Source organism: Triturus cristatus, chromosome 3_1, assembly GCF_964204655.1.
Source record: "Triturus cristatus chromosome 3_1, aTriCri1.1, whole genome shotgun sequence".
Lineage (NCBI taxonomy): Eukaryota > Metazoa > Chordata > Amphibia > Caudata > Salamandridae > Triturus > Triturus cristatus.
In genome coordinates this window covers 848,297,693-848,313,786 of record NC_140583.1, presented here as the reverse complement: position 1 = coordinate 848,313,786, position 16,094 = coordinate 848,297,693, and the positions used below count along the sequence as shown (strand labels likewise).

At 42.8% G+C, this 16,094-nt stretch overlaps 1 protein-coding gene across 3 annotated transcripts in view; it reads right to left on the bottom strand.

The window, feature by feature from the left end:
- WIPF1 (WAS/WASL interacting protein family member 1) overlaps window positions 1-13,092 on the bottom strand; it is a 481,960-nt gene extending 468,868 nt beyond the window's left edge. For all 3 annotated transcript variants that reach the window (XM_085645252.1, XM_085645256.1, XM_085645254.1), the window contains exon 1: window positions 12,849-13,092. The gene's annotated coding sequence lies outside the window, so the exon portion shown is untranslated. The remainder of the gene's footprint in view (window positions 1-12,848) is intronic.
- Window positions 13,093-16,094: the final 3,002 nt, after the last annotated feature.

Genomic DNA, 16,094 nt, shown 5'->3' with positions numbered 1-16,094 from the left:
GAAGGTTGTAGTGAGAAATGTTATCCTCGCTGAGACTAGGTAAGACAGTTCTCCATTCAATTAAGTTTGGACAGTAGTCTGGGATCAGTTGAGGAAAATGTATACAGACAGGCAAGACATCGGGGTCCTCATCCCTCAATGAATGCAGCCAAATGAGGACCCCCACTCAGTTTCTTAGCAGGATGAAGAAAAATTGGACTCGAGAAGTAGGTCAGGGTTGGGAACTAACAGGGAAATGCTGTGGTGTTTTACAATGTAGTGAAGAAAGGTTTACCCTCTGATGTAACGGATAATATAATGGTATTTGAAGCCAACCCCTGGACAGAGACACAGGCATGTATAATCTATTTTTGTAAAAGTACACAAGAGAAAGAGAGAACCAAGCTGAAGGTGACAGAGAAAGCAGCAGAAAAGTAAGTTCAGCAAAAGTTGACAAAGAATGGAGCTTTGGAAGGAGCTGTAGTAGCAGCCACCAGTCAGGTGACTGTAAAGTCTGTCGAATCAGTCCCAGGGACCACCCAACCGCAGTACCCACAAAAGCAGGATAGTGTAAGGGCACAAGAAAGAAGCATAGGTCAACGAGGAGGAATAGGAAAGGGCAGGATAGGTCTCCAGAGGATGGATCAAACATGTCATTTTTGTCATAGATATGGACATTTTGTTAAAGATTGCAGGACTAAGAGAGGGGATGAACAAAATGGAAGGGCATGAGTTTACAATCAGCCAGGAAATACAGTTGTGCAGCCACTGTCGACCCTCAAATAATATATGTACCTCAGACACCACCACAAAATGTGCAGCAACACGCAATGCCTCAGGTGCAACAAATACCACCACCGCAAAGTTACCAAGCACTCCCAATGGCAACTCCACCTCAAAGTGGACAGGGAGGTGTAATTGTGAGAAGAGGAAATCCTTTCCAAATTCTGTGGAAGGATACATGCAATGAAGGTGCCCACAGAGTAGTTTTATGAGTGCAGTCAGGGCACAAGTCATGGGTACACGCAGGTAAACGGCTTACACCCACTCTTTCCACTGGGTGGACGCCTTCCTCCCTGCAAAGAAGTTGGAACCCACAGAAATATGCTGAAATTGTCTAACTTTCAGACACCGGGACAAGTTTAGAAGTGCCTACACGTTGTCTACTTTCGATTCCCAGAAGCAACATGCAGTTGGGGAGGGGGCTTTTTTTCACCTCCAGCTGGGCCGAAGTTAAGGGGGCATCATGCCTCCTTTTGTTTGATTATCCTGACTGGAGGCAGCCTGGAACCTCACACTTAAATATAAATGCCACAGAGGGGAAACAAAGGCACACATCTTGTTATCTCTTCACAAATACTTGAGAGACAGCTTTTGCCCTTGTTCAATCCCTGTATATAATAAATGCATGAACTGAGAATGTCAGGTGTGTTTGTCTGTCCCAGTATTTACACAAATAACAATTTCAATAGCACTATTTTATCTGTGTTTCTTTAAAAGCGCTATGCAACACAATGCAGGGTGTCAGAGCTCTTTACGTAACATACACATTATACATTGACAATAAATTATGTACATGTGTAAATCAAAGTAAACATTGAGTTACATGAGACAGTGAGGGTTACAAGGTGTAGGAGTCACATATCCTTCATAGCTCACTGCGCTATAATACACGGATTACAATTTATGAACTGCAGGTAACAAAAGGATCTCTGTGTTAAAAGCAGTAACCCACTTTACTATCTACATAAAATAAAAATCTGTCATCTGCATGTTAGATGATGTGCTTTGCAGGAAACCTATTTACCTTCTCCTACTACTCCGATTCAAATCTGGGACTTCGCATTAACCACCAGAGTTATCTCACTATTATCACTATTCCCTGAGATTTACAGAGCACCTTCACAGCAGATGCCTTAAACCAATAAAAAAAATGAAAATGTAGACTTAGCAACCAATTAAGCATAACAGATCTACTACCATGCTTTTACTTGTTGCCAATTTCTTTGTGGCTGGGTTTATAAAAATAAATGAAATAGTTGAAGCCCAGATTTTGCATCGGGATTGCGCCACTTTGGCACAACCCCAAATCTCATTTGTTAAATCTCATAATGTGCTTAAATATACTCATGATATACCTGATAAACATATGTGTGAGGTCCTAATATCTGATGTCACTTCTTGTAATGTCACTTCCAGTGAGGTCACGTCCTGTGATGTCACCTACAATGTCACACGTCATGACATCATGCGCTGTGATGGCACGCATCACGATTTCACTTGCATACTGCCTAACCTGGTTAGTCCCCCCACTTTTTCTTTTAGGACTTGTGCCCAGAGTCCAGTATTGTCAGTAACGCACAGGCCAGATGAGGAACCCACTGTGACGATAGCTATGAATGAAAAGAGGTATGCATTCCTCATATACGGGGGCAACCCGAATATGGAATTAGAGAGCGAGACCTTCCAATTTCTAATACATCAATGTACACACAAGGATTCTCTGGGGTGGTGATGAAGGTTCAATTTACTAAACCAGTGGAGATGGAAATAGGAAGGAGGTACATTGATGGTTGTTTACTGTTCTCTCCAGCTACCCCAGCTAATCTATTGGGGAGAGATCTAATGACCAATTTAAATATAACTAGAATTTTTTCAACACATGAAATTCCTCCTTCCAGGATCATGGTTGTAGCAGTAGATTTGTCTACTGAAGATCATTTACAACAGCAGTGTATACAATAATAGCAGAAACACCAGAGTTACGGGGAAGAGACGCCCAGTTACCTAAAGAGTTTCTTTTCAGGCGACAATGGCAAGATTCTTCGTTAACTGACAAGAAGTTGATTTTACAAATATTGCAAATAGAGGCCTTAGAGATAACACCAACCTATGGCACTCTGGTAGCCAATTATCATAACCATTTCTTGTGGGCATGATTTATATTTATTGTACCACATAAAATGGTTAGGGAAATCTTTAATGATCAACTGTTTTATGATAATTCTAAGAAAACAATTGTAGTCTTTCAGGATGTGAGACAATAGGTCTTTGATTACAGCAGTTTAATAGCGCCTTTGCTAGCTTTTATCAAACAGGCGAAAGACAGAATGATAAGACAATGTGGACACCGGAGATGACGGAGACTTTTCATAAACTGAAGACTGATATAAAAAATTCCCAAGTTTTGTGGATTGACTAAACCAAGGATCTTTTCTCTTTTGTCATTGCAATGGTCAAGTCATGACACCTGTCCTTAAGCAGAAATACCCCTTAGGACACAAACCCATTGCATATTTTAGAGGACAATTGGATTCAGTGATGAGAGGACATTATTCTTGTGAGCTAGCTCTCGCCTCTGCAACCATTGCAGTGCAGAAGAGCGCCCCCATTTTCATGGGGGCACCTTTGCCACTCTATGCAGAACATGAAGTGTTTGCTATCATTCAGAAGGCTAAGACTATTCTAACAACACAGAGTGTGTCAGGATGTGAGGTGATACTGTCACTATCATCTTTGAAAGTTATGAAGCGTCATACAGTGTGCCCTGTGACATTCTTTGCTAATCCTATATTTTACTCTGAGGTTGATGCGCATTACTGAGCAATGTATATTCCTAATGAATCTAGTCAAGCAAAAGAGGATCCTATTCCAGGTAGCATGGTTTATTTTGTTGATGGTTCTTCTACTACTAACCAGAACACAGTTGTAAGACATACAGGTGCAGCAGTGGTCAGGGCACAACAGTATGATTCTTCAGACACACTCCACATAGTAGAGCAGTTAACACTACCAGCACATTATTCTGCACGAGCAACAGAGTTGATAGCAGTCCTTAAGCATGGAACAAGAAAAGTAATCACAATCTATTCAGATTCGGCTCATGTGAATACCACTGTACATTCCAGCATTATGAGATGGAGCAAGAGAGGCTTCCTTAAGTCAGACGGAAGTCCTTTTAATCATAGGAATCTTTCACAGGTTTTAATAGAGGCACTTGCGTTACCACAGGCAGTGGCGAAACGTGTGGCACATACAAATGAGCAGGATTTTGTGTCACACGGTAATGCACTAGCAGACCGGGTCAGCTAAATATGCAGCTGGGTGCACACCCCCACTTGTGCCATCAGGGTCACAACATGTCCCTGTTTCGATGGCCCCGTCAGTCTCGCTATCTGAGTCCGACACTACCACTGATGATGTCATGTCTCATTATGCTGAGACAGCAATTAACATCTTCGAGAGTTGCAGGAAGCTGCTCCATCACACAGGAAACAGTGATGGGAGACTAGAGGATACTCCCAGTCAGGGGATGATTTAGTTTATAAACAAATATCTACAAGTAAACCAGTGAGGTCTCAGGCTTTACTTATGATGGCTCTTGATCAATTGCATTTACCAGCCCATATCTCAAGAGACCCTTGCCTATGCAGATACACAAGACTGGGTTGTTTCCAATTTACATGATGTGCTTGCCAAATACCTTCATAATTGCAGGGTTTGTCAACAATTCTCTCCAATCCCACATTGAAGGTGTTAAACTCTACCATTCCAAGACCACAATGTCCTTTTAAAGCTGTCTATATTGCCCTTGTGGACATGTTAACCAGGTGCAACAACTATTGGTATCTTATAGTTGTATTTTGTCCTTTTCCTCGATGGATTGAAGCAGGACCGTGCGTCCACTGTGATTCTAAGTCAGCTGCTTCTTTTCTGATTGGTGAGGGGATTCCCTGCCTCCCGCCAGCCCCACATCGGAGACGGGACACAGAAGCAGCTAAGCTCTGTATTTGGGTGGGGGCTGATGGAGAGCGAAGTTTGTAGATACGCTCAGGCCTTATAGTCAGACCCTACTGCATTGATGGGGCCACCCAAATAACCACCAAGTTAAATGTATGGCTGGTAAAAAGATTTAATGAGCAGAGTAAAATATCCTTTTGGCCCTGAAGAATGTCTTTAAACTTTATTGAGTTTTTCCTGGCAGAAACATACTGACCACATAAGATAGGGTAGTTTAATTACCCCTGTCCACTCAATTTTTAACTCTATCCAATGGGGGGCCCAGAATAAAGGACAATTTTCACGTACCTTGAGATAGCGACACTATCTTTGTATTCTGCCCCTCACTATAGTACCTCTACATTGCTCATCCTGATTTACAAGACACCTCATCTCCTCCCCTTTCTTCTTTTGGGGAGTGGTAGCCCACGCTGGGTATCTTGCAGTCCCAGTGTGAGGAGGTGACCCAATGATGAAGCATGTCACCTTTGGGTGAGTGAGGGTTCTCGTCCTAACAGCAAAGTTCTCTCTTGCTCTGTCTGATCACTCCTTGTGAGGTCACTATCCTTTCACGCTTGCATCACCCAGACGTACATATTGTGTGTTTGAACTGTGAATGCTTAACAGGCTAGCAAATGTTCTGCTCTGCTTGGTCACATCTCATTTGTTGTTCTGCTCATCCCAGGATCCCTTTTGTGTTCCTCTCTTCTGTTGCTACATTGAAGCTACCATAGCCTATCTGAAAAATCTGGCTGTCGCCAACTTCAAGTGGAAGGAAATGTATGCATTTCCATACTGTCTGAATGGGCGATTGATTTCTGTTAGTAGAAGTGTTTTTCTATACATATCAATACGGTGAACCAGTGTCTCAACCCACAGCAGAACTGGTTTTCTTACCCAGGATTGTCTGTGCCCTTAGACACTAAAGGCACTATTTAACCAGGGTCTCAGTGTTCTTAAGGACTTGGTGATACTTTGAAGTTAATTGTGCACCAACCACCCAGCCCAAAGAGGCTGGAAGCAGGACAAAGGTTCTAGGTATGCGCCGGCGTGCGGGGAGAGTAAAGAAGAGGGAAGACCTACGTAACTCTGAAAGCCCTCTAACCTGCCATTAAGTAACTACAAGACATGTAACTAGGGCACCTGAAAGATGGTGGGTGCAGCTTGGCAGGAGTTTAAAGCTCTGTTGTCCATTAGCTCTCACATTCAGTGGTTGAACATTAGGATTTTAGCTGTGCCGTGGGGCTGACATGAGAGGTGCCCCACCATTGTTGAGTACTTTTACTGCCCTTGATGTCTTCCATTTCAACAAACGTATGACCAAGCGCCTTACCCCACAAACATGGCGGGCTGTGGTGGGGCTAAACCCATCCTGCGTGCCTCACTTAAGAAGAGAATCTACCTACTACTTGGGATCTTTTATGAACAGCGTTGGCTCTGTAGCTAAATGTTGTGGCTTTTCAGTATACTGTAGGGGGTTTATGACTAGGCCTGGGCGAAGCACTACGCTACGCTCGCGTAGTTTGCGAAGTTCGCGCTACGCGAACTGCACGTAGCACAGTGCGAACACGCGTAGCGTAGTGTTGCGTAGTGCTGCGGTCATTTTTTGCTTGCTCGCGGTCCTCAACGTCAAGTTGGCGACCGCGAGCAAGCAAAATGACATCCTGGCGAGACTTTTTCCTTGTTCGCGATCGCGAGCATGGAAAATAAACCTCCCGGCGAGATTCCCAACGCGAGAAGGTCAGGTTTCTCATTGCGAGGGGTCGCGTATGCTCGCGACCGCTCGCGATGAGAAACTACCAGTTCGCGTTGAGAAAGCTGCAGCTCGAGTAAAAATCTACTCGAGCAGCAGAAAACTACAGCTCGCACTGTGCAAGATGCCATTTTCAATGATTGCACAGTGCCGGTTGCTTGTCCGCACTGTGCAATCATTGAAAACAACATCTTGCACAGTGCGAACATGTTACTTCGCAGTTCGCGAAGTGCTACGCGTAGCTCGCGTAGTGCGAACTTCACTTTGCGTAGCTTCGCGAAGTGCTACTTCGCGAACTACGCCCACCCTTATTTATGACCAAGAAGTGCTAACACCACATTTCCTACCCTTACTTGTAATCCAAAAGCAAGCACTAGTCCTCCCACCAATGAAGAGATTTGTCAAAAGGCTAAGCCTTCCTACACTCAGACCAGTGATAGCAGCTTTTGACACACACCAACACTCAATGGATGCCATAGGAGGGAGAGGAGGAGACTGGGCAGGCGTATGGAGGCGCTCTTATAACTGGCAATGTTGTCATACTGTGACACTGTGGAGATGGGTATAGCCATTACAGAAGTACGTGGAAGCTGGCAATATCCGTTACTGACTGTGGGCATGTGGAAGCTGGCAATATCTGTTACTGTGGGCACGTGGAAGCTGGCCTAAGAGCTAGAGCAGTCGACCTCAAAGTTGGGGAAGTGAGTTCGAGTCTCGGCAGGAATGCACAACATCCTGCGATTCTGGGCAGGCTCATGTAAAGCACTCCGACATCTTCAGGTCTAGTTCACGCTACATAAAACTCCCCCCCCCCCCCCCCCCCCACAAAAAAAATAATATATATATGCTCGCTCACTCGTTTATCCTTGCTGGTATAAGGAAAGCACTTACAGGGGGTTTTCTTTCAAATTTCTTTTAATTCATCCGCTCTGAAACATAATGTTTCAGAGCGGATGAATTAAAAGAAATTTGAAAGAAAACCCCCTGTAAGTGCTTTCCTTATACCAGCAAGGATAAAGGAGTGAGCGAGCATTGTTAACGCGGATGCAGTTGGAGCGAATATATATATATATATATATATATATATATATATATATATATATAAATAAAATCAAGACCAGGCTGAAATGCGTCATGACGAACTCTGTGGAATGAAGTATTGGCACTTACATTTGGAGTCTGCGTCTCGGTGTTTTCTTTGATGGTAATGATGCAACGGGATTGGAATAATTATATATATATATATATATATATATATATATATATATATATATATATATATATATCTATATCTCTATCTCCACAATTACCGAATCCGCAGCATTCCATTGGTTGGAAACAGATACGGAACGGACTCCAGTTTTTCTTTTGTGCCATTTTTTTTTGCAGTCTCGAGTAAAACTTTGTTGGTAAATTAAAACCTTACAATATAAAAGCACGCATTGTGTTCTTAAAATGGATACATTTCTTAAAATTGTTGGAATAACGTTTTGGTTAAAACTCTACTTGACTTCTTAACTGCTGTTAAAAGTCTCATGGACCAGGTTCGAATCAACAATTTGTTGACAGCCGACAAGGCGTTGGTGTGTCCAATGATGGAGTTTCCCTCAGCTCTAATAGGATAGGGTTGGTGGCCCTGATAACTTCCAACTGTCTTAATACTTTAGTTACAAATGTTGTTAGCCCGATATTCAGCTTTGGGTTATCCGGGTTGAAAGCTGCTATTATATCTTGGCGGCAAGATCGAATTCCAAGTCTTATCCATTCTTCTCGCAATAATGAGCGTCTAAAAGTGAGCATTGTTGGGCATAAGCAGACTATGTGTTCCAACCCCTCGGTGTGGTAACCGCACAGCCTGCATTGGGTGTGGCTTTCTTTCCGGCGCCATTCTGGAATATTTTTCAAGAAAGGCCATTCACCCAACCTCAGCGCCAGGAACTTTCGTTTCAGGTAAAGTGCGGTGGTGCTTGATAGAGGACGGGTTTCTACTCCTGGGTTAAAGTTAGTGATTACTGCCCAGGCGTGTTTCCTTTTTGACAGTATTGCCCTGTCTGAGTGAAAGGACCACAACCTGGCACATTTCTTGATAACTAGCTTTAATTAATGCAGACTGGTGGGGTGGGGGGGGGGTGTTTTCCCCAAAACTCCTTAATACCAAGTAATTGTAAGCTGTGCTCCAGGTGGAGCCGATATTTGTAGGTGGCATGACTTTTCTGAATTTCTTGCCAGAGTCTGGCCTCCAGTGAGTCTTTCGGGCTTGACGCAGTCTGTTGCAAAACTTTATAAATGCCCCAGCCTCTACGCCGTGGTGGTCAAGTAAGCCAAATTCCAGGCGGACTTGTGCCGGTGATGCTAAATTCAGAAGATGGAATGCACTTTTAAAAATTTTAGTTGTCAATTTATTTAGAAGAATGTTTGTGGTTCCCTTCATGATCTCTTGGCCGTATGTCAGGGAATTAGATGTTTTTGCCTTCATCACTTTTAACAATGGGATAAAGCTGGGACCTTGCCATATAGTTTTATTTAGTTCAGTGCAATTCCGCCATGACGCGATTCAGCCCCCAGAGGCCTTGATCATATATCTATCGTTACTGTGGGTACATGGAAGCTGGCAATGTCTTACTGTGGGCATGTGGAAGCTGGCAATATCTGTTACTGTGGGCACGTGGAAGGTGGCAATGAGTCACGGGTGCCAGTGTAGAATAGTAATACCTGTTAAGAGGTTACCCGTGCAAATAGGTCCTTATTTGGGATCATGTTTCTTTAGAATGGGGTAAATCCATGTTCCTTCATTTGGAGAGTTACCCCCGAAGACTGTTTCATTCGTTACTGCATCTAATATCCATAGTGTATCAAAAAGAGATTTTTAAATTAATGACTGGCAAATCCCTGAAAGCTCATGTGGGGCTATCGGGGTTAACAGGCATAAACATATAAACTCATCACAGCTTTACAAGCGACAGACACTTCATTCCACGAGGTACCCAAAAGCAAGTCCAACATAAACATGGCTGGTTGGTTTGTGTTGTTATTTTTTAAACCACTGGATGCTGCAGATGCCACTAATTTGTAACTTTTTACATTTCAAAATGCAACGCGTCTGCATTTTTCTTGCATGTGTTACCAACACCAATAGGGAGAGGGTTGTCATTACAGACCGTTCTGTCGACTTTCTGCTTTGGCAGTAGTGAGCCTCACCTCACCTCACCTCACGCTAAAACCACTTCCTGCTGACGATCAAGATCACCCCATCCAGCAACTTCCTGCCTCTGACCCTCAAACAGGGGACTCTCCACCCTCACTTTTTATCTTCATCTACACCCATACCTGGCCCTTCTACCAGTTCTGACTTTTAGCTAACTCCATTGGCATTCTGGGTATTGCAATTTAATGAATCCCATTTTTTAAAAGGGCTATTGATTATGGAGGCAGAATGCTTCAGGGAAGGGGGAGTTGTGTGACATAGGGCTGCCTGGCAGTTATGTTACCCTTCTCAGAACTTATCTATTGTGTTGAGCTATTGAGTCATAGGACTTAGATTTCTGATGAAACGGTGATGCAATTAGGTTCAATCGAACATTGAATAAAACGCATTTACAGTTAACACCAGGCTCAAAAGGATCATTCTGTAAGGTGTGGTCTTTAACACGACAGCATGCAAATTCTACATTGAATATAAACCAATATTTGAGCCACCCATATATAGCGGGTACAGGTGGCTCCATGTCACCAGGACATCACTTTTCCATTCCTGGACTTTGCTTTTACATATCATTGTTACCAGGTGTGTTGGCTCAACTAGCTCAGGTAAAGTGAAACAAGACTAAAACTCCCATAATACTGCAAAAATGAAATGCAAAGTCCAGGAGTGGAAATCCTGGGTTCCAGTGTTGCATGGAGCCATGTAGTCACCCCGTCGGAGGGACTGCAAACATGTAGCACAATGCAGTGACTGTCTCGACTACAAACATGCCTAGCAAATCTTGAGGCATGTTACTACATAGCTCTAAAATGGCCAAAGATGGAAGATTTCTAGATTACAATGAGTGAAAGGCAATGAGAACAACCTTGTTGAATGCAGGGCATTACGTTTTCACAGAAAAAGGCCACGTACCATAACTGACACTGTGTCACAAAGTCATGAGAATGACTTTCAATCCCGTTTTTTTCAGCTAACAACAAAAAACATTCTTGGACCGGCAGGCAATGCTGATAGTGCCAAAGGTGAAACCACATCATCCATCCCAGGCTTTTCCAACCAGTAGCTCAGGAGCCAGTAGCTCTCCATCTTCCTGCAAGTAGCTCTCCTGCGTGCAACCCAGCCTATTACATAAGACGTTTGTGCCTAGTTGAAGTATTATATTTATGCCAAAATTGAAAAGCGTGTAATCGGCAAGAAAATGTGTCTATTTTTAGATCTCATAAACTGACTTTTGGAGAAAAGTGGTTGGATTTCCAGAATATTTTTAAAACTGTGTGATAAATCATGTGGCACCGGGTTGACTTATTACTAATAATATAATCTTGGTGCCAGGAGCATTGCAGCTATGGTTATGTATTACACACAGAGGCATTGACAAAGCCTTTCGTACATTAAAGCGCCTTGATACCCTCACGGGATATTGGCTGCGCTCTACAAAGTCACAACACATGACTGCTGGTAACCACACCTGATGCACTGAGATGATCACTGCTGCTAAGGTAAAGCCTGCATTTGGCCACTTATGCAATCTTTTCTAATGTGGTCGCAACACAACTCTAGTGGTTCAGGTTGATTTCCATTTAACATATGTAGCTCTTATTACAGAAGAGGCTGGAAGCCCATGACCCATCTACACCATTGACTACTAGTGGAAGAGAAATGGAACGTACCACGCGACAGGAAACCAGCTGACAGCTCTGGGGTGTGCTGCCCAGATGTAAGAAACGATGGCTACAAGTGATCATTGTCGGACGTTTCTTTTAATATCTTAAAGAATTAAACGTACTAAGATCGCAAGCAGTGTTAAAACGTTGTTTATGAAATAAATGATTCTCGTGCAGCTGTGTTCATTCACAAATCCAGGGGCAGCAGTGAATTCGAATTCAAAGGGCAATTCTTTCGAAGTCTCCTTCCAGACTCAGAGAAAGATTTGTTGCCAGCTGCCCTATCAAAAGAACCTTTAAGTTAACGTGGAACTGGCTGCTTTTACCGTGGACGTGTCGGTTCACCAGCTCACGTGATCAATCTTCCGCTGAACGAGATAGAATTTCTCCTTTGCACCCTTTTTGTTGATATTCAATATGTTGTCACGTATCACGTGCAATGACATCATTGTGTTTGGTTACAGCATCAAAGACAACGCAGAAAAATATGGTGTCACTCGTATCAGATTACTCGGGGTTTTAAGGCAGCCCCTGTGGTGCAGGAGGAACACCACACACACCTTAGGGTCCCATTTCACCCACGGCCAATACATATCTATGCGCTGGGAGACTTTGGGGGCACTCGACACAATTTGGTCGCTGTGGGTAAAGCCACTCTGCAGTATGTCTGGTTCTGGCTTTTTATTTACATTCTTCTACCTGTATTTTTAAGTTTCTCGTTTTAAATTTAGGACTACAAGTCCCAGAATGCAAAGGAAAAACTTGGGACATCTTTTCTGTTTTTGCGATGCAGAGTGCACATACACGCCACTTCCAAAGCACAACTAGGGCCAGTCTGGTTTTAAAATGATGATGTGTCGCTGCTTTCACGTGGACACATAATGTACCAGAGCGGTAAGTTTGCGGTTTTGGAAGGGCAGACGCGCCGAGCAGCTCCCACCCACACACAGTGTAGCCCGTGGTTAAGTTTAAAGGTATTGGTCATGTTTTCCGAATTCAGGCTTATACGCAACGGCCTTTAAACTGCAACTGACTGCAGGATGTGGCCAGCTGCAGGGAAGAATTGTACTTTTGAATTCAACTTTATACTTAAAACTTAGAAGTCGCAAGCGTGACTAGAAATAAATAAATATCTCCGCAACAGACAAAAAAATGCGAAAATAGCTCCTCCCTCAGTTGCGCCAGTAGCGCAGCACATCCGAACGCTCAGACCGAGTCAATCGCTGCCTACGCATTAGCCAATCCTTATCTCGTTAATCAGAATTAAGGCGGATTTTGAGTTTCAGCCGCTCTATCTTTGCCCGCAGATACTGACAACCCGGGGCAGTTTCCGTTGCTCTCTCAAAGCCACACCCATTCCCACACACACACCAAAAAACATCTGCTGAAAGTATTTGTTCGAACCTCTGCAACGTGTGCCGCTGCCCCTGCCCCTGCGGTACGGCACGCTCCTCCGGCAGGGCTCGCTTACCTCATTTGGCGTGTTTTCCCATCCTCCAGGACACGCTGGCTCCTGTTCTCTGAGGGGCAGAGGGGCGCACTTCAAAACCTGAGATTACTTGGGCGAGGGAGCCTGTATTGTTTTGGAAACGCGCGAAGACGAGGGGCTGAAGTTAAAGGCTTCTTTTTCAGCACAAAATAGCCAGCAGAACTTAGCAGCCGCAGTTCAGCACAACCAGCACTTAGACTTCCTGTCTCTTTCTTCTTAAAGAGACAGTCCCCCTTAACTCCTTTCGATTGGGTTTCCTAAAGCAAAGGAAATAGTCTTTAGTTCGATGAAGGGTTTGTGTCTCAAAAAGCACGTTCTGGGCATAATTATTTATCTATTTTGGCTTTTAAGCACATCATGATATTCAAATGCTAAAATAAATATTTTGAGTCCTTAAAAAAATAACAACGTACACTTTCAAAAGTTGTTATTTAAAACGTTAGTACCAACAATAAAAGATGTCGTCTTGCATGGACACAATTTAATTAGTACTTTCCTCTCCACCTGGCGTTGTGCAGGTGTTTTTGCAAGAGATATATACAATGCACTCAACAAAAAATCCAGTTCCATATACAACAATTCCTACAATAAAACTCGAATCTGTTTTGACTGAAGACCCCAAATACATTTTAAAACACGCCTATAGTTTCGGGGTAGCCTGTGTTCACACTATAGGGCCGCCTAGAAGCACATCTTTCCCTTATGAAAGGAACTTGCTGAACTACATTTCAAGTTTCAACTTTTGTAATGTTGGGAATCTCACTAAGAGGCGCTTTATTGTAATCTTCCTTAAGCATGGCATCACCGAAACTAGCAGTCTAGAGTACAGCCTTCCAAATGTTTACATTGCTAAGTGAAGTCTGAGTGTTGCTTTTAGAAGTGTGTGGCCAGTTGGATGATCCTGTCAGCTTTAATATTTTAATGAGTTAAGTCAATGTAGTCAGTTCAGTTCATAGTTTATTGTATGTCATTAAATAAAATCTTTACAAATTTCAAAAAAATAAAAAAGGATAAAAATATATCTTTACATACACAAATAAAAAGCATCCAACAATGTTACCACCTTAAGGTTAGGGAATATGCAATTTTGTAAAAATCCAAACAACATTGATAGTAACCGTGGGTTAATAGCTAAAGTGCAGTGCTGAACCATCGGCATATAATGTTATATTTGCGTTATAAATAAATATTCTAAATACATCTTTTTCGTAGCAAGTACCGTGATATTACTTCAAACCTTACAATCAATATTTTAAAGACAACAAGCTGGAAAATTAGCAGGCCCTGATTGAAATAGCAAGTGCCTGGAAAAGTGCAAAATTATGCAGCAACATTTAAAATATATGATAAAAGCAAGCTTCTGAGGTCCTACTGATTAAATTGTCTCATAATACATTTTACATTAAGTCCATTTGCTACATAGATGAGTGAACTAGACACATGCCGGCATTGTTCATACATTTTTAGTTTCCTCCAAATTAACTTGCCGTAAAAGTTTCCTTACTTCTGCCAGATATTTTACTCCACGGCAAGCCAAGATTATAGAGGACCCTTCCATCCAACGAATCACGGCTTGCCTGCACGTGCGAATATTCAATTAATTAATAATAGGATAGGTCTTTTGAATCGTGCAAGCCCATCCGATAGTCTGAGAAGCTGTTTTTAAACTCTATGCTAAAATGAGCTTCTAAATAAGCTTGAGGCTTTAAAGATATGTAAGAATTGATCACGGTCCACCAGGGCATTCGTTTGGAAATTGCTTTTTTGTCTTCCAGAAAAGATTTCTTCTTTGCTGCGTCGTTGACAGATTTACTAATGCTTGCTCGGTCTGCCGTGTCATCCCATGCAATTTGTGTTTCCAGCTCAGCCAGTGATGTTCTCAAGTGACTTCCCCATGAATTTGGTGTTTCTTGATCCATCTGATGTTTAATTTCTTCCCAGCATAAACTATTCAGTGTGCCGGGATCGGAGGAGCGGAATTTAGCTCATACCCCGGAATTTCTGATTCTGGAGGCCGAATTCCAGCCGGACCTGAGCTGGAGAGGCAGACTTTGGAAGATTGAAAACGGCCTTATAAACCTTCGTCTGAAGATCGTTTAACAAATCATCCTGCTTGCCACACCAAGTGACTAGACCGTATGACAATGTGGACAGGATTTGCGCTGCCATCACTTTTAAGAGGTGGTTATGGTTCGGGCAGCCACATTTCTACTCCGATTCCTGCTTCTTGTTGCAGTCTTGAGCCCTTAGTCAAATTATTTGTAATGCCCCAAAAGTCCCTACTATTTGGAAATTTGCTTGCGCACCGTAGTTTTGTCCAGACTGTTTCTTTATACGCTGCTTTCGCATCCCTCAACATCTTCTTATAGTTGTTCCGTATTTCCTTCAGTTTACCTTTATCTATTTTCCTGCCCATTCTTGCCGCCACTGATTGTAATCGCACCTCTCTTGCGATGCTTCTCTTTTGATCTCGCAATTCAATTTTGAACCATGTTTCCCTCCTGGTGTCTGTTCTTTTTTGACTTCCGTGGATGGCTGTAAATTTTCGGATGAGGACAAGGGCCAACTGTTCCCAACTTTTTATTTGCTCCTCCTCTGTCGGCGGCCCCAGTTGACTCAAGTGTTCCTTGATTGTGTCCAGTGTGGTTTTCATGTCCACTCCCGCCATTTTAATTTTCGCAGGTTAAACTTTTCTGCGTGTCGTATAAGGGAATTTATTTTTTGGACTTGTGCGAGAGTGATGTTAATTCTCGTAATAAGTGGACGGTGATCGCTTTCTATGCGCGGGCTGACTCGGAATGTGTTGATACACGGGACTAAATTACTGCTGGTAATGGTGAAGTCTATTGTTGATCAACATTTTCCACTCAAATGTGTTATTGCCGCTGGTATATCTCCATTTGTGTTACCATTCAAAATTGTCACACCGAGGCTTTCTGACTCACTCGTTATTATTTGGGCTCCCCAGTTCTCCAGCCTCTTTCTTTCATTCCGTTCGTTAGTTATAAGATTACAGTTGAAATCACCTGAGATTAACAAGGGGCATCGCTTGTGGGAACTTTGCATCGCTTTGATCAGGTTCATTAATATTGTGAATTTTTCCTTCTGATTCTTTCTCTCAGGATTGATATAAACATTGACTAATATTAATTGCCAATTTGACTTGTTAAGCAGGAGCTTGCCGGTAAGTTTGATCACTTGCACCCAGGTAACCCCAGCATCTAGTTC